Source organism: Podarcis erhardii, assembly GCF_964252035.2.
Source record: "Podarcis erhardii genome assembly, chromosome: 6".
Taxonomy (NCBI): domain Eukaryota; kingdom Metazoa; phylum Chordata; class Lepidosauria; order Squamata; family Lacertidae; genus Podarcis; species Podarcis erhardii.
Window position 1 is genome coordinate 41011515 of NC_138510.1, and position 23379 is coordinate 41034893.

At 42.4% G+C, this 23379-nt stretch overlaps 1 protein-coding gene across 7 annotated transcripts in view; it reads right to left on the reverse strand.

Annotated features, from left to right (window-relative positions):
* Nucleotides 1-23379, reverse strand: part of SRGAP2 (SLIT-ROBO Rho GTPase activating protein 2) — a 200819-nt gene that overhangs the window by 90304 nt on the left and 87136 nt on the right. The window contains exon 1 of one of the 7 annotated variants that reach the window (XM_081865212.1): nt 19047-19206. The exons of the other annotated variants lie outside the window; for them this stretch is intronic. The gene's annotated coding sequence lies outside the window, so the exon portion shown is untranslated. Of the gene's footprint in view, nt 1-19046; nt 19207-23379 lie in introns of those variants that run through there. 7 annotated transcript variants of the gene reach the window in all.

The following is a 23379-nucleotide window of genomic DNA, read 5'->3' on the forward strand; positions in this document are numbered from 1 at the left end:
CTTCCCTACAATCCTATACTGTACAATGGAGAAGAAATTTGGGGGAGGGGAGGCAAAACAAAACTCCATCACAAGCAAATGCAGTCCATTTTATTTTAAAGAAGAATGTCCTCAACCGCTTACCAGGAAACTGTCTAGCTAGGGAAATGATCCTGGGCCTGTAGCAGATGGTTTGATGAAATTGTTAATTCAGTATGTGACAGCTGTGAAAAAGGTGAATTCCATGCCAGGCATTATTATATAAAACCAACAAGAATCATGACTTCATAAAAACTGACAGTGAGGCCACATGTGTAATATTGCATAATGTTTTGGTGGTCCCAACTAAGAAACTATAATGTAAAATCAGAAGTCGGCAGCCATGATGTGAGCAGCGAAGTGGCCAAGTTTGCTGATGATACTAAGTTGCTCAGGGTCATTAAAACAAAAAAGGATTGCAAAACGCTCCAAAAGGATCTCTCCGAACTGTGTGAATGGGCCATAAAATCGCAGATACAATTCAACATGTGTTTTTTTGCATGTTGGGGCAAAAATAAATAAATCTTAACTTCACATACATGCTCATGGGGTCATAGTGAAGATGAAGATGTTGGCCCAGTGTGCAGCAGCTGTGAAAGGGGCAAATTCTATGTTGTGGATCATTAGGAACAAAACTTTAAACTTCTGAATGCCAGTTGTGGAAACCAAGTGCTCTTGCACTTGAGTCCTGCTTGCAGGCTTCCCAAAGAAACCTGGTTTGTAAGTGTGAGAGCATGATGCTGAACCAGATGGGTCACTGGGCTGATCTAGCAGATTCTTCTCATATTCTTAACAAGGTGCTGGGAGTACTTTCCAGTTTAAAGACCTTTTTGATTAGAAAAAATACACTTAAGGGTAGAGGAAAGATGATAGATGTTTATAACAGTTACATGGTGTGGAGAAAATGGATAGTGACAAATTTCCCATGCTCTCATAATTCTAGAACTCCAAGTCATCTACAGTGGTACCTCGGGTTAAGAACTCAATTCGTTATGGAGGTCTGTTCTTAACCTTGAAACTGTTCTTAACCTGAGGTACCACTTTAGCTAATGGGGCCTCCCGCTGCCACCACACCATGCTGCGTGATTTCTGTTCTCATCCTGAAGCAAAGTTCTTAACCCGAGGTACTATTTCTGGGTTAGCGGAATTTGTAGCCTGAAGCGTCTGTAACCCGAGATACCACTGTAATGACATTGATTAGTAATAATAATAATAATAATTTATTATTTGTACCCCGCCCATCTGGCTGGGTTTCCCCAGCCACTCTGGGCGGCTTCCATAAAAACCAGAAATACACTAAAATATCACAGATTAAAAACTTCCCTGAACAGCAGATCCAGGAAGCAGATCTGATTAGCAGCAGATCCAGGAAGCAGTTCTTCATAGAATACAATTAATTTATGGAATTCATTGCTATAAGATGTGGTGATGGTCACTAGCTTAGGTGGGTTAAAAAAACGGTTTCGATAATTCATGGAGGACAGCCATCATTAACAGCTATGAGCAGCCATCAAAATCTGCTTCCCAAAGGTATTTGTTTAGCCGTTATGAAGTAGGATGCTAGAGCAAAACAGCCTCACCAACCTCTGTGTCCATGTGAATGAATCCAGTCTTAAAGCAAACAATATATTTTTCATTTAGAGGTAAATGGCCACTGGAAGTTTTAGTCCAAAACATGTGAAGGGCATTAAATTGACACAGGTAGACATAGATGGGCATTTAGTCTGAGCTAACAAGACTCCTCTTAGTCCTCTAAGTGGAAAATTTACTGCTTGCTATGAAAAGGATTCCCCTCTCTATCACTGACACACGCACACACACACACTTTTAGCTTTTAAGAGGCAGTTTCAGACATTTGTGTCTGTTACCCTTGTTAAACAAATACTTTGAAGGCACTGTTCCAAATTTTAACACTGTCTGTTTATTGGTTTTTATTTTTCAATGTGATAGATTCTGACATGATCTTAATAATTAAGATAATTAATTTTATGGTTTTATTATTGTTAAGAATCTTGAGCATGACTTATGGAAAGCCAGGATATAAATATTTATTCAAAATAAAAGTTCACTTTCCTCCTTCTCTTATCAGAATCCTGACCTATTGCTATACCAAGGTTTTGTCTACATTTTCATTGGAGGGGGTGAAAACTTCAAGCAATAAAACAATCTCTTACTGTGTTGTATATTTATGTTTAATTTCTTGCAAAGCTGAAGTTCCACTAAGACCGTAGGGAATTTTGAACCAAAAGATCTCAGTCAATTAGAATTATTGTTTTCATGATTGTTTTAAGTACAACTTCCAAGTTTATATTTGCTTCTATCTAGACCGCCATAATTGTCTAATTACATCTGCTTGTTTTCCCTCCTTTTCTATCTTGTGGGAAGAAGGTTTTCTTGGCATAGTATGTAATGAATTTTAATATTTTTAACTACTGTAGTGTTGATTTTTGTGCACAGGCATGGTCCTCACAATAAACGGATTTGATTTGAACTACATCTGTATCTGCATTCCATGCCAAATGTTACCCAGAAGAAAACCTGCCAAATGTGCAGCTTTAGCACTTGAGTCTTTCTTAACATCTTAATTCCTCTATCAGCCTTTTTATAACTGGGTTTACTTAGATGCAAACATCAGGCCAAAGCCAATGCGAATCTTTCTACTTTTCATGAGTATAAAATGAAAGATTAAAGGAATAAATGGTTAGGAATATAAAATGGGAGGGGGGATTGGAGAGGGTAGCCAAATTCCAACTTGCTTTCTTAGTATTCATAAGCACATACGGCACTCAGTGTGGAAGTCACAATTTAAACTTTTCTAAACTAGGAACTCTGACTCAATTTACTTCAACATAAAGCAAAGAAGATTTTAGCCAGCTTAAGTATTTAATGCATTCAAAGGTTATTGAATCAGCACTATTCATGCATTTAAAATTAAAGCTGTATCATGATTTTTAAGATGAAATCCAATTTTCTAGGTTTATACATTTCAGTTACAGCTTTGGAAATATATCTTAGAAGTCCAGAAGCATTCCCTCCTCGCTAGAAACTGCCATCAACAGTGGCATTTTTTAAAGAAAGCTTACTGGCTGGAGGCGGTTGGAGGATGGATGGTGGCTAATGGATTGAAGTTGAATCCTGACAAGACAGAAATACTGTTTTTGGGGGACAGGGGGCGGGCTGGTGTGGAGGACTCCCTGATCCTGAATAGGGTAACGGTGCCCCTGAAGGACTAGGTGCGCAGCCTGGGAGTCATTTTGGACTCACAGCTGTCCATGGAGGCACAGGTCAATTCTGTATCCAGGGCAGCTGTCTACCAACACCTGGTACGCAGGCTGAGACCCTACCTGCCCGCGGACTGTCTCACCAGAGTGGTGCATGCTCTAGTTATCTCCCGCTTAGACTACTGAAATGTGCTCTACGTGGGGCTACCTTTGAAGGTGACTCGGAAACTACAACTAATCCAGAATGCGGCAGCTAGACTGGTGACTGGGGGCAGCCGCCAAGACCACATAACACCGGTCTTGAAAGACCTACATTGACTCCCAGTACGTTTCCGAGCACAATTCAAAGTGCTGGTGTTGACCTTTAAAGCCCTAAACGGCCTCGACCGGAGTGTCTCCACCCCCATCGTTCTGCCCGGACGCTGAGGTCCAGCACCGAGGGCCTTCTGGCGGTTCCCTCATTGCGAGAAGCAAAGCTACAGGGAACCAGGCAGAGGGCCTTCTCGGTAGTGGCGCCCGCTCTGTGGAACACCCTCCCATCAGATGTCAAAGCGATAAATAACTACCTGACATTCAGAAGACATCTTAAGGCAGCCCTGTTCAGGGAAGTTTTTAATCTGTGATATTTTAGTGTATTTTTGGTTTCTATGGAAGCCGCCCAGAGTGGCTGGGGAAACCCAGCCAGATGGGCGGGGTACAAATAATAAATTATTATTATTATTATTATTATTATTATTATTATTATTATTATTATTATTTGCACTTGATGGCAGTATGTATCTGCCTGGCTAAGGCTCATAAACTTTATCATTCCCTTTAATAGTCAACTCAGGTGGCCTCAACTCATAACTATATCATAAGATGAACCCAGTTGGATCAGAACAAAGCCTTATCTAGTTCAGCATTCTGTTTCCACAGTTGCCACCCTAAGGCATATGGGAAGTTCACAGTGTCTATCTGGAGGTTAAATAGATCCACCCAATCCCATGAAAAGGATCTATGAGCTTCCAGGACTATTGATGGCAGTTGATCCTATAGAGCAGTGGTTCTCAACCTGTGGGTCCCCAGATGTTGTTGGACTACAACTCCCATCATCCCTGAGCTCTGGCCTTGCTAGCTAGGGGTGATGGGAGTTGTAGTTCAACAACATTTGGGGACCCACAGGTTGAGAAAGGCTGCTATAGAGGAAAGAAATGTAATCCTACTGCTGCTTTCTTTTCTTGGGACACACAGAGAGAGAGAGAGAGAAAGAGAGAGAGAGAGATGCGGTAAAATGATGATGCTGGTTTTAAATTGTTTTCCAGGGGAAGAGGATAACCTAGCAAGGAAGTCCACTGTATGAGCAAGATCCAGCAGGGTTCTAAGGTTGAAAGAAGGAAATGACATTCTTAAACTGCTGACAACGTATAGCCAGGGCAGCAAGTATGGGATAGAACATTGCAGAATACAAGCTCCCATCACCCTATAAACTGGCTGTGCTAGATGTGGCTGATGGGAATTCGAGTCCCTAAATATCTGAAGGGCAACACATTTGCATAGTAAACATCTTTATGCATGGCATAAGGGTAAAAAAGATCGCCTCCTTGCCCCATAGGAATGTTTCACATATAATGGAAGAGAGACACATTTTGCACTCTCCAGATTCTCCTCAGAACCACTATAAAGCAATAAACTGCCTTGATTTAGGGCTGACAGTTAGCTCAAACCTGAGCTCTCTGGTGCCATAGAAAGGTGTCTTTTCCTCTTTCTGCTTCCTGAATCTGCCCACTCTCAAGAGACCCGAACAATACCAGTATTCCACAGTTGTCTCCTTTTGGTGCTGGGGATACTCTGCAAAATCTTGGTTTCAGGTTCTAGTTGTTCAAAATAAAAGGATTCCATAATGCAATAAATGGAGCCAGGGGTGTAGGAAGGATGGGATGTGGTCCGCCCCAGGTGTCATCCCTGAGGGTGGTTACAAAATGGCACACCATGGGGGGCGGCACTTACTGTGGGGCCTGGCCTGCAGCGCACCCAAGCCACATGTCTCTCCTAGGAGTGATGCGGTGGCTCGAGCCCCGCGCTGCCCAAAATGGCAGTGTGGGGCTTGCGTCTGCCAGGCAGACTCCGTGGGCAGCTCACCACAGCGCTCCCGTGGGCAGATCACCATGCCGCCCCTGTGGGCAGATCGCTGCGCTGCGCCATGCCTGGGCACGGATTGCCGCCCCTCCCTGTGACCTACGCCCCTGAATGGAGCTAATGTTCGCACCTGAATATTGACACATGCAAGATGGAGCAAAGTTACAGGTGGGTAGCCGTGTTGGTCTGCTGTAGTCGAAACAAAACAAAACAAAATAAATAAATAACTTTTCTGAAGAAGTGTGCGTGCACACAAAAGCTCATACCAATAACTAACTCTAAGGTGCTACTGGAAGGAATTTTTCACAATTTATTTTATTTTATTTTATTTTGTTTTGTTTTGAAGATGGAGCAAAGTTTGTAGCCTCTGAAAAAATGAAGAGAGTGTAACCAGCATAGACACATTGTTTTGATATCCCCACAGAGAAAGACAATTGACAGCTCTTTTTCAGAAATGCTTCACTGTCCCATCTCAAGCAAGAAAGTGGAGAACCATAGTGCTCGCTTCGGCAGCACATATACAAGAAAGTGGAGAACCGTAAAACTGTCCAGAACCAAGAAGAATGTGGAATGAAAGGGACTGGGGAGAAATATTGCACTCTATTATAAACTCATAGGGGAGAAAGAAGGTGGGTACTTTTCAAAGATGGGGACTATCAATGCACACCATGCTTAAACCTAAGGTCCAATGTTGCTGGAGGTTTCTGGTTAATGTTGCTAGAAGTGAGAGGAAGAATGGGGCACCCACAGCCTGGCACAGGGTGCCAGCTGCCAGCACTGATTGTAATACAGTAGTTGTTGCTTTGGTTATGCATCCAATATTGGGGTCAGCGGGGAGCAAATGATGACAAGAGCACAGAAAATGGCTTTACTTGAGGTCATTTTAGCTTTCCCTCTGTTCCAACAAGGCGGGTATATATGCCCACTGTCAAATCTGAGTCACTTCAATGATATGATCCACCTACTTTGTGTGACTTTTATACAGGGAATATGAGAAACAAAGCAGAAAAGGCAACACAATGCCGGCTATGGTTTGCATTCAAAGTAATTTATTCAGATCCCTGAGGGAGGGCAGCACATAACAGGGCTGTGAATGGCAAGTTTGCCAAGCCTGCTGAAACATGCTCTTTGACATAATATTTGGTTATAAGCTGTTTCTTGTTCAGAGGCATGCAATATGCACTCCACAGGATACTCAACTTCTTAAATAATGTCTTAATTTCAATGCTCTGGAACATTCACGCACTGGAAGCCACATTAACTGGCATTACAAGAACACTACCATGTATTTATAAACTGTAGTCACCTATGCACTGATCTTTTTTATTGAATTATGTCAATTAAACATATATAAAAACAATGCCCACAACATATTTTGCTTCTCTGACCCATAACTCCTTCTTTACATGGTCCACAAGTTCCCCATTTCTGCTTATGGAAACTGGAGTCCAACAACATCTGGAAGGCCAGAAGTCTCCCCACACCCATCCTATCTGATTAAGAAAGCTCATAATTTCCCCTTTGCTTGAATAGCAGTTAATTATAAATATAATTAACTGGGAACCATCTCGAGATGCTTGTGTGCAACTCTGGTGCTGAAACAAAGCAAAACCCAGTTCTAGCGCAGAATTCTGCTGCTCAGATGGTTCACCTCTCAACATTCTGTCCATGTGATGCCTCTCCTCAAATACCTACATTGATTTCCCATCCACTTCTGCACTGGCACAAAGTCCTTATGCCTTAAAGTTCCCCACTGCTTTGGTCCCAATCTCTGCCCACATATCCAGATATATAATCCTGTCCATGGCCATCACTGCTCCAAATCTGATCTCCCTCAGATACCTGAAAGCCTCCTTATACAGCCCCACCCTTCCTTATGGTGGCCTCCTACATGACAAGTATATGAAGGTGTGAAAATTGCCCCAGTAGAAAATTGTGATTTAGCACTAAACACCAGTGCAGAGTTAATTGGAGTTAGTTCCAGAAGTGGAAAGAGGGAAAATGCCAACAAAAGGAAAGAGAAGGTAGGAAAGAAACCCACAAGCTTCTGATTGCTAACCAGGGTTAGGCAAACAGGCCACATTTAATCTGCAGCACAGCAATGAAAAGATGTGTATGACCCAACCCCTTACTCTGAAATCAAAGCATCAAGTTATGAAAAAGAAAGCAGTCAATTGACTAAGGGTTTCCTAACACAATTTAGTTCAGATTACAAAAGGCAGAAACATTAACAAGGAACAGTGGGGGAACAAAATGTAATCTAATTGTAAATGATTTTTCTGATTGATCACCTCCCTGTAGAACAAGCAGGAGAAAGGCCTTTGAAACTGGCTACATTCTTTGTTTCAGAAGAATTCCCACAACAGATGAAAGTGGTAATCCATAGTGTTCATTAATCTGCATTTAACAGAAGCTAGTTCTAATTAGATAGAGCAACAAGAAATCTAGAAATGGTCAGTTTTTTAACTTACATACATTAATTTATTTGCTTTATTTTGCTTTCACAATGCACCCAAACAAGTTCTCTTATCAACTGGGCAACAAAGGCTAATCATTAATGAGGAAACTTAAGCACTTTTTTGTCTGCCAGTAAACGTACAAAGAATGAACACCCTGGAAAGTAACCAACATTGAAATGGGCTACATGGTAATTCTCTACATTACACTTCCCTCTTTGAATAACCCAACAAATTATTATTTCATTCTACAACATCATTATGACAAGTGCTACTTTTAAAAAAGTGTACTTAATTTGACATGAGTCCTGATCTCAGCCTTCATATAGAGTCCTCTTACCAATTTATGAAACAGCTGGTGTTATTCAATAGTTATGCCTCAAAGTATTATTGCATGAGTAAGCAAACAAGAAAGCAAGCAGAATGATCAGGACGTTCAAATGGCTTGAGTTTCCACGCACTAGTTCAACTCATGCCCCCAAGTTTCACACCACCATCCTTGGGTGGCCAGATGCATTGCCAAGTAAATAAACCAAGTCCTGAAGCCTGACAAAGAAAAGCATTCTGCTCTTATAATTGCTAGATTTAGAAAGAAAAAGATCCAACAGCCCCCAACAGAGGATTTTCAGCAATATTCTCCAATACTTTTTCAGAACAAAGGTGGTCCCTGTTGTGAAGAGCACCATCTATTACAATAGTCATTTTCTTAATCTGAATTATCAAGACAGGCAAATGACAAAAGTCTATCCTGGTCTGTGACCATAATAAAGTTCATTCATTCATTCATTCATTCATTCATTCACTCAAAAGTGCCCCAAACTTTTCTGACCAAAATGTTTAGTAATTAGTATTGTATCAGTAGGGGATATATATCACTGAGACCCTGCGTTTCTGAGTGAATCCCAGTCCTCTCCATTTACTACTTTGAAATTGGTGTAGGAGATGGACCCTACAGGCAAACTAAAAAATTCTCAATGGCTTAAGATCTGGTTGGCTTGTCGCTTGAGGTCCATGCTTGCTAACATTAGGGAGAATTCTTTGAAGATGGTACACCACTGGTTTTTAAACCGGGTCAGACTTGATGAAGACCCCTTCCGACTTTGCTTCTGCTTAGGGGCAGCTTGAGATTTATATGACCAAACTTGCCATTTGGCAACATTCAGGAATGTTTGGTAGAAATATGAACCTTGTCACTATGGAATATATTTTACGCCATTCATTCTTTTTAAAGCCTTCTAAGATTATTATGAACATTATCTTTTTTATCTTGCAATTTTATCCTTCCTGTTTTTATGACTGCTTGCCACTGTTTGCCACAATCAGCCCTTTGGAACTTTCTTCTCTATTAGGGCCATTTACTTTTAAGGAAAGAACGGTGCTGTGATACTTTTATTGTAATGATCAGTACATGGTATTTCAAATGCATATATTTTCATTCTACTAATGTTTAATTGTTTAAATAATATATAGATATGTATTAAATGTTCACTATTGTGCTTCCTTTCAGAGTAATTATCCACAGTGTCCTTTCAGAACATGGTTAGTTCCATACCATGTACTACTTGTAGATATTTATAGGTCATGCAAATTTGTGCAGGGAGCAATTGTGTAAGGACCTGTAGAAGATCAGCATGCTTGATGTTTCTGAGCTGAAAGGTCAGGTTGAAGAGGAAAGAAGAAATGTATAAAAGGAAGGAAGGCAAACTGACAGATTATGCTTAATTAAAAGGAGATTATAAGTAGCAGAGAAAGTCAAGTAGGAAACATCACAGTCACAAAAGCAAATGTGATTTCAGAAGTTCCAAATCATAGCAACTCCCAATACAACCATTGGGTGAGGCTCATTAAAAGAGGTTAAAAATGGCTAACTAAAAACCTATCTGAATTAAGAGGATAGGGAGCCATAAGCAATGGAAAGACAAAAGGGAAATGCCTAATGATGTTGACGGAAAACATTCACTGAGTAAAGATGAGAGTCTGGATGTCTCAGAGTGCAATGGAACCAGACGTGGCTGATCATAACCCAAATGCACAAGCAGGGAAAGACTATGGCCAGTAAGGCTACAATTAAAGTTTCTCCAGGGCATTTGCCAAACATGAGGGGATTCTGAAAAAAGGCCAGTACCCAATCCTCTCATCATTTAATGATACATTTGAGTGCTATAGTAACAAAGGAAATGTCTCCCTCGCAAGGTTGTGGGCTCTCCTTCCTTGGAGGTTCTTAAAGCAGGGGTTGGATGGCCATCTATCATGGATGCTTTAGCTGAGATTCCTGCATTGCAGAAGGCTGGACTAGATAACTCTCAGGATCCCTTCAAACTCTGCAATTCTATGATTCTATGAAAGGAAACATAAGTGGGGGAACTTTTTCAGTCCAACAATCAACACCCCCTCACACACACAAGGGGACCTTCTGAGGGCCACATGCCAGTAATGTGTGGGGTCAGAAGCAAAAGTGGACCAGGCAATTTATTTAATGCTCATTTGTACAAGAAGCTACATTCCAGTCACGCAAAACGCAGAAGTTTCTACACACACACACACACACACACACACACACACACACACACACACCACTTTCCATTGAGCACATTCAAGGAAGTCAAAAGCACTTTGTTTGTTCCAGGGGGGAGGGCTGGATGGGGAGGCCTGGAGATGTGGTCCTCAGCTGTGAGGTTTCCCACCTCAGTGTACAATGATTGATTTCACAGAGGCTTAGAATCTGGCACACAAAGACCCTTCTAACTGAACTAATAATGACCAAGGGCAAATTCAGCTGTACATGCATTGCAGATGACCACTGCTTGGAGGTCATGAAAGAGTTACATAGTAGAGCAGAAAAACCTAAACTTCAGCCTAACAGGTCCATATGCTTAGCATTAAGAAAGCAACGCTGGCTGAAGGGCAAACTATTACATGGCTGCCTTGCCTCAAGATCAATATCTTGCTTTCTTGCTGCCTTAGTGTAACACCCCCCCCATCAAAAAGGACTAGAAAAGCAAAAGTAGCCACAAATGTGTGCATGAAAACACACACACTGCCTCCTCCTATCTCATACACATAGGCACACTCACACAGTCTTTTGCTTGCTACCTTTGGGTCTGTGCATGAATCACGTGCAGAGCCATAGGTCACTGCCACAGTTAACTGGAACATTAACTCTCAGAATACCACAGCAGGCTACTCAAGGCTCTCTTTGTCCTGTTCCCACCCCCCACCCCACCCCCGCCCGCCTAACCCAGCCTCCGTCTAATTTAATCAAGATTTTTGGGATCTATGGCAATGCTTACTCGGCTGTTCCGCATTCCACTGAAAATTACAGCTGCAGCTTCAAAATATTTAGGGCACTAATAAAAAAGGCAAGTTAGATACGCTGTCAACATTTTATGGCCTAAATATAACATACCCTCTAAACGTAGTTAGAGTCCTGGGGAGAAGACATAGCTTGTTGCTTCAAAATAACTACTTTAAAAATCAGCATGGTCTACTCTGTTGCTAAAAACTGAAGTCAAAATGATATTTTGTTCATTTTTCATGTATCAACAGGGAAATTAGGTAGTCCTTTTGCTACTTTTTTGTCCATACAATCAATATAGTTACAAGTTCTGAGTCGCTCTCTATCCAGACTTTAAAAGGCAGAAATACCAAGCCACCAACTACCAGTATAATCTATGGATTAGATAGATTTTAGGGGTCCCTAGCACCACTTATTTTGAATGCTTACACTATGGAAAATAAAAATTGAAATGCATTTTCATTCAAGAACCTCAATTGTCTCTTATTAGTATTTTCTAATAACTAAACTGAGCTACATTAAGATGCACCTAGAGAATAACTTTAGACACAAAAGTGTTATGTATTGATGCAGAAAATGCATTTTACATGGCAAACCAAGCATATGTGTATGGTCTGAAGGCTTTCTTCTAAAGCTAAGCAAGGGACATGGCAATGGGTCCTGGATGTGTGCTATGGCCTCATTTGAGGTAAGGGTTTCACAATCACCCCTGTATAATCTCTCCTATTCGCTAGGCTCCTGGCACTCTGTCAAACTCTGGGGGGGGGGGGTTGACATCCCTTGTCGGCAGTTGCCCAGTCCCTTTGGTTTGGCCCCAAGGTTTCATGTGTCACCTGTTCCCACCTAATGTGCAGCACATAGTCCAAGTAGGGGTGTATAAACTCCCACTGCCTTGAGGGACATCTTTGGGGGAAGAAAAGGCTCAAGGAGCAAACCCTACACAAATCAGGTGTGGAGTCCTTAAGATGGTTAGATGGCACCTGGTATGACTCCTTCCAGAAACTCCTGCAGCCAAGCTGGTGCCTAACGTATTGCTCTTCTTTCCTTTGGACCACATCAGGGAAGCTGAGGGGGGTGGGTCTCATTGTCTGGGCAGCCCTAGGCCTCCATATCCACTGCCCAGGCTTGAGTCCTGGGGAGGTCACTTTGGTGGTGCTAACACGGTACTTTGACTTTGCCCCCTGAGGTGTACTCCGTTGTCTCTCAAGATGGATGGATGGATGACGACGACAACAACAACAACAACAAATATCACAGCATTGGGAAGAATCTGCCATTGCTTTGGCAAGCGGACTGTCACTCACCGCCACATCCTCACTGCCAAGACAACTAGATGGTTACATCCTCATCCTCTGCGTGATCCTGCCTCAATTTCCTTTTGCCCCTGGCCACCAACTAGATTGTTACACACACACACACACACACACACACACACACACACATCTTTGGCTTCAGCAGAGTCAGACCTGCAAACAGTACTGAGCTAGATGGGCCAATAGTTCCCTACGTTTCTGAGTCAGACTATCTATCCTATGTTCAGGATAGAACAATGACTTGCAAGAGGGCAAGGGGGCCAGCAACATTTACCTATAGAGGCCTACCTGTAGAGGCTTGGTTTTTAAAGGCAACTACACAGCAATTAAGCAGGTGCAGTTTGTTCTAACCAATGAAGTAAAAGGGACTCTTTCACACTAACCGAGTGCCATTCCTAAATTTCACTACAATCTAGATTTTAATCTCGTATAACGGTGAGGTGCATTTCTCCTCAGTTATGACAAACTAATTCACCTCCATTCTAGGTCAAAACAACACTACTGTATAATTCTTTGGCTCACAAATTTGGCTTCCAAATAACCCTTTCCTGTCATCTTAAATGCTGTCAAGTCTCAGTCATCAGATTCTCTGTGAAACTACCAATATTGCTTTGCCTTTCAAAATGAAATGGAAGCATGGATATGGCTTCAATAGATGACCCACTCTGCCAGCTGCCTGCAAAGGCCTGTGAAGTATTGGAAGTAATGCCCTATACTCCATCTTGCACAATTTCAATGCCACTCACGACAGGTTCATGCACCCTACCTTCGCTGATGCTCTTTCTCAAACCCCTAGGAAAATATTTTCTTGACATGGTTGGCTGCAGGCACCGCAGCTGGATGACCAACCTGCCATCCTCAAGCTGCTGTTGCCCATTTCTTAGATGACCTGAATCTAATCCATTGCAAAGTCTGGCAAACACCAAGCAAAATGCTTTTAAAGTGATCAACATCAATTCTGTGAATAAATATAGGGAAGGTAAATGGAAATGCAGCATGCACAGTTCATTTTCCACACTAAGAAGAGCTGATTCTAGCAACTCACCCAAACCACAGACAGGAATTATCTTTCCAGACTTTGAACTATAGCAAATCATTTAACGATCTCCTTGAGTTGTACGGTGACTGGCCTTTTATAAAGAAGCAAAACATCTTTATAAAATAATACCTAAAACTGATATGGAGCACTGGAAACCATGTGAAAGACATGTTTAAATAATTTAAAAACACACACATAATAATTTCTCTACCCCAGATATCAGGAGTAGATTCAGACAACTGGGATCAATGCTTAAAATATATCTGTTTTTAACTGCACTGTGGGTGAGTGGGGGTGACCACACAGTTCTGGCTTAGCACATGGCTGAGAGGGCTACAGATGACTTCCTCATATAGCCCTAGCACCTAGCACCACTTCCTCATATAGCCCTAGCACCTAGACTGCAAGTTTCAAAACAGTTAACTGTGCTTCCAAGACAATCTGATTACCCTCCTCCCAAGCCTGCAGTTCATTTCCAAACTACAATACTCCCTTGTTGGACTAGCAATCATATGGCTCCTAGCCATTGGAATCTTCATTTACTTAGATTGCAGCAATGACTCTTTTTTTAATAAAAAGCTCAACAATTGAACTATCTCCCAGTACTTAATTAGCAATTAGATACAGAGCCTGTTACCATGATCATAGGTTCTTCAAAACACAGATGTCAGACAGAAAAATGCTTATAATTGAGTTTCTGAAGGGCGCAGATTAAGTGACATCTAGGATCTTTCCAATTTTAAAGTTTCAGAGAATTCAGAGTCTTAAATTTCTGGTCTCTTCACTTCTTATGCACTCGTTTAATGCAGTTCAGAATCTTTTCTGCCAATCTTATTTGTACTCTTATAGAGCAAAAGGTCTCAATACAACCTTTTATGAGAATTATACCCTTCAGCAAGCCAATATTACAAAACTGTTTAATTGATCATTTGAAAATGTCTCCTGCATTTTATAGATTTTCACTTTTTATCAAATACAACACAAAACAGGATGAGCTACCAGCACCTTTCATGACCAAATCCCCTATAGCTCTACATAGCAAAGCTAGTACAAGAACTCAGAAGTTATGGGAAGATGGTTTATCTGCATATCCTGCTCACAAACATGACTGAACTGGATCATTGGCTAGAGCTGGCAAAGTGGTAAACTTTTGTGAATTAACAACAAGAGTAGATGTGAGTAAAAGGATCCATAAGAGAGGCGAAGCTTAAAAAAACATTGATTAAATAGATTTAAACAGTTCGGTTAATGTATTTACATATGGCAAAAAAACCCTTAAATTTCCAAGTCTTTTATTATGAAATAATGTTAATGATGTCCAAAGGGGATCAAAGCAAAGAAGTATGGGGAAGCAATTCCAGACTAAATATTAGTTGTGGGGGGAATCTCTTATTTGTACAAGCGTTTGGCTAGTGGAGCAAACTGCCCATGAAAGCTACAATACTTCCTTGTCATTAGGAAGTTCCTTACCACCACCAAGGTGAGTGAAAGCATCCCTTGTCAACCATCCTTTGAACTAAAGCTAAGAAAGCAGAAGGTGAAATTTAGTGTTCTAAGTGGAGGGTGGCGGCTTGGAAGTATACAGAGCTGACGCAAAGGAAGATGTACAAGTTTGATTATCCATCTTGTCATGAACAGACACCAAGCCATGAAAATTGCCCCACAGAAAGTCACGGACTCTTTCCTTGCTGCCAGTCGCTCGAGCAGGTAAGCAGTAAAAACTGTTCTCTGTTACGTTGCAACATTTAAGACAACAGTCTTTTCAAATGGAGCTCATGGAATAGCTGAAGTAGATGCACAGATTCCATGCAGACGTGCAGCTGACCGTGCTGTCATGAACAGGATGCCTGCCTCCATTTCTGTCTTTTTTTCTTCACTTATTTTTTAGAGATAAGGAAGAGGGAGGAGAGAGGAACGAGTGGTTCTCCAAGCAGCAATAAGAAAGTGGAAGTGAGAAAGAAGAACAGGACTCTAAAGTACAATTCCAGAGCTGCACACAATTCCTTAGTGGCAAAGGGGACAGGAGTTTAGAATGACGTCCAGCAAGTACGTCACAGCCTCACAGATTCTTGCAACAGCAAGAAAAGGAAACCTCCCAGAGTTGCCTTCTCACAATGAACTTAAGCCACTGGATGAGCTTATAGAGGAAACCATGTCATGGGAAGAAAGATTCTCCTGCCCTCGAAGACTCCAGCAAAGGAAATGGATGCAGAGAAAAGCACACTTAGGAGATTAGCTTAGTTTCCTCACAGATATATATAATATAGATCTGTATTTCTTGGCACTATCTCAACATTTACCTTTCACCTCAGCTGATAATATGCCTAAAGAGGCCAGCTGCACATAAAAATAAATTGCACAGAATCAAGAAGAAGGCTGTTTAAACATTTCAGTTCTCAGATTTCTCTTCTTGTTACTCTGAGCTGCAGTTAAGGAGCTAAAGGAACCAGAAGAAAATTTGTCTGTTCAGAAACTAGCCAGAACAGAAAAGGGGGGGGAGGGGAATGCTACATGGTTAGGTAATACAGATTTGTTAACCTCCGGAGTACATCATTTCTGTCTAGCAGGCAAACCCTATTTCATGTGCAACACAAAATTCTTTAATGAGCTGAAATACGAACGCATAGCTTGCTGCTTCATGCCAAAAACTGCTACACACATAAGAGATTCATAAAACATGTCAAAATTGGTTTGACTCAGAGACATCTCTCTCTTCTATCGCAATTGGCAAGGAGTGGCGATGAAGGAGACTAAATTACAAGGGCCTCTTCCGTAAAAAGAGGCCATATGTGTAAATAACATCAGCAGGAGAAGATCTGGAAATCTTGCTAAAAATATGATGGTGTCGCCATGCAGAGAATTATGAGCGCACACAGAAACTTAAAGGAAAACAGAATAGTTAGAAGGGGGTAGGAATCCAAAGACTGGGCTCCTTTTCATAACACTGTTTTATCTGAAGATAATAAATTTAAACAGAAGAGAGTTAAAAAGGAGCACACTCAAAGCTCGAAATACAGAGGAATCAAAGATATGTACTGCACAAAGAGAAAAGCAAGAAATCAAAAGAAACCTGAATAAGAAGAATGGAAGCAATATCAAAGCAACCTACCCTCCTGAGATTTGCAAGGAGAGGATCAGAAAACGTGAGCCAATGTGTAGGGCTCACACCTCAACTTCATTAGAATTCATACAGGGAAATGTAATATAATTAGTTATAGGCAAGGCAGAAACCATGTATTCTTCCCTAGAAGTGCCAATCTCTGCATTATTTTGACTAAGGCTTGCAATCCCCTCTCATCAGATTATTATTTCTATTTGAAAGCAAAGCCTTTTTGTTTTTCTTAAAGTGCTATAGATTCCACAGTTTTGGAACGACACAATTTTCATGGAATGTGGTCACTGCTACGGAACGGAACAGCATCCACAGATTTATGTAGAATCCCCTTAAAAAGAAGAGCATGTATCCTAAGAGAACTTTGAGTTAGCCTGCTTGTTCAGGCAAATGGTGCTTTCTCTCCTGGGGCTGAATACATGGCAGCCAATGCTTGAATGCTCCAACACCCAACCCAACCCCGCCCCCCGCTCCCTCCTCCTTCCCTTAGAGAGCTAACTGAAGCAAGAAGGGCTTGTAACCTAGCCTTCTCCCTTATATGCTAAGGCTTCTATGCTTCTTTATTTATTTATTTTCTTTCACATGTGGGGACATGGTTTCAGAGGGGTTGTAGAATCACAAAATAGTAGAAATGTACGACCAGTGCCGTTCTTAGCAGAGCCAAATAATGCTGGTCCAGTTTATTTTTGCATGTGCCCCCAACCCCTGCACAATACTGAGCTGAGATATTCACATACCCATGCAAAGAGCTATTTCTCCTCCCTTTACTGCAAGCCACAATTAAACCTGGAAATCTCTAACCATAGATTCCCATTTCACTTGAACCAGTTTCAGAACCGTGGTAAACTAGAGGCACCCTTTGCTCATGAGCCATGACAAAAGGGATCTGTTCGCAAGGCTCGTGCGTATCTTGCCTTAATAAGCTGAGCTACAACAGTCCAAATTGGCCCTATATTTTCACACAACCAATTTGATAAAACAATACCAGTCTGTGTTGCAAGCAAAGGCCAATTCTGTAGTCAGAAGTAAACAAAAACAAATAGATTCTCATAGGACTGGGATATGATGCTCCCAAACCAGGAATTCCTGAAGTGGCAGATTCCGACTGCTAAACATCAAGGGTGGTGAATCATGTTCCACTGCCTGATGCGAAAAGGGAAAGGCCACCCTGCTCTGCCGCTACCACCTAGCTGCTCCTTACACCTCTGCACATCCATATTTGCCACTGGCGGATAAGCACCATTGCCATCAGCGCTGATTTCTGACAAGATGGTGCCAATTTGGGGTGAGATCTCACCCAAAAGTGACATGATCTTGCCAAAAATTGGCACAAATGGAGGTGGTGCTTCTCGGTCGCTGACGGAAGTGGTGGGGCAGGTAGGTCGCCAGTGTGAGTGCTACCTGGTGGGGGGGCTCCTGGTGCCTAAGGCAGTGGTCTCAGCCTCCCTAATGGCTGGCCCAGCTCTGTTAAACATTCAGGGGCTTATGTACAACCCACATATAGTGAGAAACTTGTTTTTTCAAGAAGAAGAAGAGTTTGGATTTGATATCCCGCTTTATCACTACCCTAAGGAGTCTCAAAGTGGCTAACAATCTCCTTTTCCCTTCCTCCCCCACAACAAACACTCTGTGATGTGAGTGAGGCTGAGAGACTTCAGAGACGTATGACTGGCCCAAGGTCACCCAGCAGCTGCATGTGGAGGAATGGGGAAGCAAACCCGGTTCACCAGATTACAAGTCCACCGCTCTTAACCAGTACACCACACTGGCTCTCAGCGTGCAGGTACTTCAACACAAAGTACAGTGGTACCTCTGGTTACTTACTTAATTCGTTCCGGAGGTCCGTTCTTAACCTGAAACTGTTCTTAACCTGAAGGACCACTTTAGATAATGGGGCCTTCCACTGCCGCCGCACTGCCACTGCACGATTTCTGTTCTCATCCTGAAGCAAAGTTCTTAACCCGAGGTACTATTTCTGGGTTAGCGGAGTCTGTAACCTGAAGCGTATGTAACCTGAAGCATATGCAACCCGAGATACCACTGTACCTGCAAATCTTTGGGTTGTCTCCAGCCAAGTAATTTCGTAAGTAGAACAACTTCCACTTACACAACGGAACTTCTGCCAGAGCAGATTTTGGGATATGTGAGGGTGGATGCAAGTTTTGTTGCAGAAGTCATTCCACTCACACAGTGACTTAGTTGACTTCAGCCTGTTGCTCCTTGGCATTTAAATCCACCCCATTTTCTTATTCCCTTGTTGCATGAAGTGGTTCCAGAATCACTTCCATCTTGAATGCCCCCCAAAATATTGCTGCTTGTAGCCACTCAGCAAGCATTTTAAGGAGAGGCCTTGGGAGGGCACTAAAGCCCGCCTAGCAGCCGGTCAGAAATGTTAGCAACACACTCGTATCTCAGACACCACTCAAACCGTTGGCTTTGGCAGCAAACCTGACTTCCCTTATCAGCAAAGATACCTTTGAAGTGGTTGGCAGGCTTCCATCCACTGCTCAAACAAATGAGACCCTTCCTCGTATCACAGCCCTGAAAAGGATCTCTTCATCGTGAGATAGGAAGAGAAAAAACTTAATTAGATTAAGTCAGACCATATTGCAGGCTTCTTGCAACAGCAGCAGAACTTGACAGCCCAGGCTGAGAACGACAGACATCTGAAAATCTTCAAAAAAAACCCCAAATATAAATTGCTTCTGGAAGTTTGGAAGTTAATCATATTACAGACAAACATGCCAGAGCCTGACAGGCAGCATGCCTGCACCATCCTTGTAAGACCTTCCCTTCAAAACAAGAAGAATCTTGCAGGAAGAGACAAGAGGATTTGTTTTGGCCTGCACATTTCTCACTGGAGGGCTGGGCTACCTACTTCCACACATTTCACAGAAAAGTCACAGCTGCTTTTTGCTGTGAAGTGCATTAAAAGGCAGGACCCTTCTTTATGGGGTCTGTTGCCATGTCAGGATTCACAGACAATAGCTGTGACAGGATGCATCTTCCAGGCTCTGAGAAAATGACCACAGGCTGTGACTGTGCCTCACGCAGACCTTATCACAGCTACACAGGCCTACGTAGCCAGAAGGGTAGATTATAGTGGCAGGCTTCTCTTCTAACTATCCTTGAAAGGGGGCTTTGCTCCAGCGGGTGCAGAATGCAGCAGCTCATCTCTCGAGTGAAACGCGCCGTTTGCAATTTGTCACAACCCACTTTCAATTCCAGCACTTTGTGCATCTGGAAACTATCCCCAAATGAATCAGAATGAGCTTTTCGAATCTGGTAAGCTAGATACAGTGACCAGCCTTCTCCCTTCCAGGATATGTCATTTTTGTCCCCATTTGGGAAATACCTTCTTATGCATGCATCTTTAATTGCACATGGACATTACTTTATATGAAAGCGTGCTATTTATTAAATTTATATGCTGCCTCTCTGCCCAAAAGAGTCCCCACAGCAAGCACATCTGTGATAAAGCAATACAATTAAAAGTAACATAAAAATTCAGCAGGTGTAGACTGTTTTCAGTTAAAGCAGTGTAACAAAAGCACCTGGTCAAATGTAAACAGGTACTGAGTTGTAAACTGGTTTCATGTAAATGGGAGCAGATGCTGTCACACTAAAGCAGTAACTCATATCATAAATGCATGTTTCTCCCCCTTGCTTTCTGCAGATCCACTGCTAGAGGGACTTCTCTTGTGCACATTGCCTATAAATTACAGTTGTACCTTCGATCCCGAATGCCTTGGTACTCAGACATTTTGGCATTCAACGCCGCAAACCCAAAAGTGAGTGTTCCAGTTTGTGAACGTTCTTTGGAACCCGAACGTCTGATGGGGCTTCCGCGGCTTCTGATTGGCTGTAGGAGCTTCCTGCAGCCAATCAGAAGCTGCACTTTGGTTTCCGAATGTTTTGGACGTCGAACGGACTTCCGGAACGGATTCCGTTTGACTTCCAAGGTACAGGCGTCCTCCTACGGGGTGGGGGTGGGATTGGAATTCTTGCAAAGCCGTGCTCCCCCACCCCCGCCCCCCCATTTTACAGGCAGTGTGCACAGTGCCAGATTTAGCTTTGATGAGACCCTAAGCTACTGAAGGTAATGGGGCCCTTTATATGTGATATTTAAGGGAGCAGGCTATTACTTACATAATAGGAGCCTACACAACACAAAACACTGTTGCTGTATGTAGGTTTTATTTTATTTGTTTTTTATCTTATATTTTGGAAATGTACATCCAGGGTTTTTTTCTTTAAATTTTTTTGGGGCCCCGAAGAGAGTGGGGCCCTAAGCTATAGCTTGTTTAGCTTATATGTAAATCCATCACTAAGTGTGTGTGACTCCTTCCAGCAGCGGATCTGCATTTTTGCAGAACTGTTGCTGGAGGAACTCCTCACACGTGATGCCTTCTTTCTCCTCCTCCCCTTCCCCACCCTAGGGCAGAAAGAACCACTTCCCCCACCCCACCCCATCCCTTAAATGACCAACGTTAGAGATTTAAAAGTCATTCCTATGAATAGTTATGGACAGGTAGGTAACTGCACCCATCTGCAGAATTTGGCCTGTGAGGCCGATCCTGTTAAGGATCTGGCCCATGAACCCAAAAAAGTTTCTCATCCCTGCATTAAGGGATTTATATACCAATTGTAACACCCTGAACAATTCCCGGTAGCAAACTAGAACTAGTGCAGATCACTGGGCGGAGTTGTAATATGCTGACAGACTTTCACTCCTGTCAGCAATCATGCTGCAGCATTTTACACGAACTGCAGCTTCCAAATTAAGCATGAGTTAAGCACCATATTGTAGTAATCCGCTTTGGAAGGTACCAATGCCTGAATCACTGTGGTCAAGCTGTCCCAGTCCAGGAACAGTCAAAAGCCTGGTAAGTGAAAGGCACTCCTAGCCATTGAGGCCACTTGGGTTTCCAGGGACAATGCTGAATCCTGCAGCACCCCCAGGCTGCTCCTTCAGAGGGAGTGCAGTCCCGTCCGGAACAGGCAACCAGCTAATTTCTGGGACCCAAGAGCCACTTGCCCACAGAGGACAGCTAATTTTCGCCTTGTGCGACATGCATCTTGATATTTTTCTTCACCTTGGATTGCTCTTAGATCACTGAATCATAGAGTTCGAAGGGACCATGAGGGGCATCTAGTCCAACCCCCTGCAATGCAGGAATCTTTTGCCCAAGGTCTGGCTCAAACCCACAACCCTGAGATTGTCTCATGCTCTACAAACTGAGCTAACTTTTGGAAATCATTCATGCGTTAGGGCACAGATACCGGTAACACTGAAAATTGTGATCAGCTGACTTCTGCAAATAGCCCCTAGGGAAACAATTAAAATACTTTATTTGCAGCCACACTCACCCAGTGGCTGCAAAAGCATGGATCTCTTGTTTAACAAAAAATACAAATATCAACATTGTTTATGTGCTGGGTTTGAAGTACACAATCTTGCAACAACAACAAAATGAAGTTGGAACAAATTGCAATTTAATGTCTAGTCCATTTGCAAAACAGCTGGAAATCAACTATCTTATTTCCCTTGAATAATATCTGAAGGGGTTATTTTTTTAAATAACAGCTGCTTTCAGACATTTAGATGGCATGTAGCAAGTACAATTATACATACTGGCTATTTGCTGGTTAACAAATCTGCCCCTTAAGCGCTTTGATATTTGGGCTTTATCAGTAGTCTTGTGCTAGTTCACACTTGTCAGGTTGATTGGGATGCAGGAAATTGAGAGAGCTTTCCAGTAAAGAGCACAATCACCAGTGGCTCTGGGTTCAGTCACAAACTATTTCCATTCCGCATATCACATGTCAGTCTGAGAAAGGTTCCCCAGGAGGGACTGGTGCAAAGAATTATGTGCTAGTGACACATAGCAAGCGTAAAGAGAGTTAACAGAAGAAACTATCCTGGCATTTGACCAACTTGGCAGACCTGTTATCTGGATACTAGATTCTAACAAGTAACAGCTCCTGTCTTTGCAAAACCTGAGGCAAAACAACAGAGCTCTGTTTGTGGAAAACAAACCAAAATATATATTTTTTATGTGCCATTTAAAATCATGTTATCTATATTAATTTTCTATTCCCATAGTAGGCTACTTCATTATTGTACTTTTTCTTAGCAATGTAACTATTAGCTTCCTTCCAGTCCACCATTTCATGCTTTATAAAAAAAATAGTAGGAGAGGGAGGGTAATTCAATTTTCCCTACTAGACCTAATTTAGTAGGGAGGGCCTAGACCAGCCTTCTCCAACTTGATACCTTCCAGATTTTTTTTTTAAACTACTGTTCCCATTGTCCCTGACCACTGGCCAGGCTAGCCAGAGCTGCTGGGAGTTGGAATGCAACAACGTATGAGCAGCGCCCATTAGGGAAGGCTGTCATAGAATGTGCAGTGCAGGGCAACCTATACAGAAGCCTCTGGCAGGTTGCAAAGGTGCAAACTGGTGGCATCATGAGCCACTGCAAAGCAACCCCAACACCACCCAACCTCACAGCACAGTTCAGAAGTAGCTGTTCAGAAGTAACTGGACCTCATCTCCTTAGCTTCTGCACCATGATGACCAAAAGAGCATTCAATAGCATGTTGCCACTACTGCCAGAAAAAAGTGCACAAGCTCTATGCAGATTTTTCAATACAGTCATACCCTGAGTTGAATGTGCTTCAGGTTGAGTGCATTCGAGTTGTGCTCCGTGGCAACCCGAGTGCGTTACTTCCGGGTTTCGCCACTCGCGCATGCGCAGACGCTCAAAATGACGTCACGCGCATGTGCAGAAGCAGCGAAATGTGA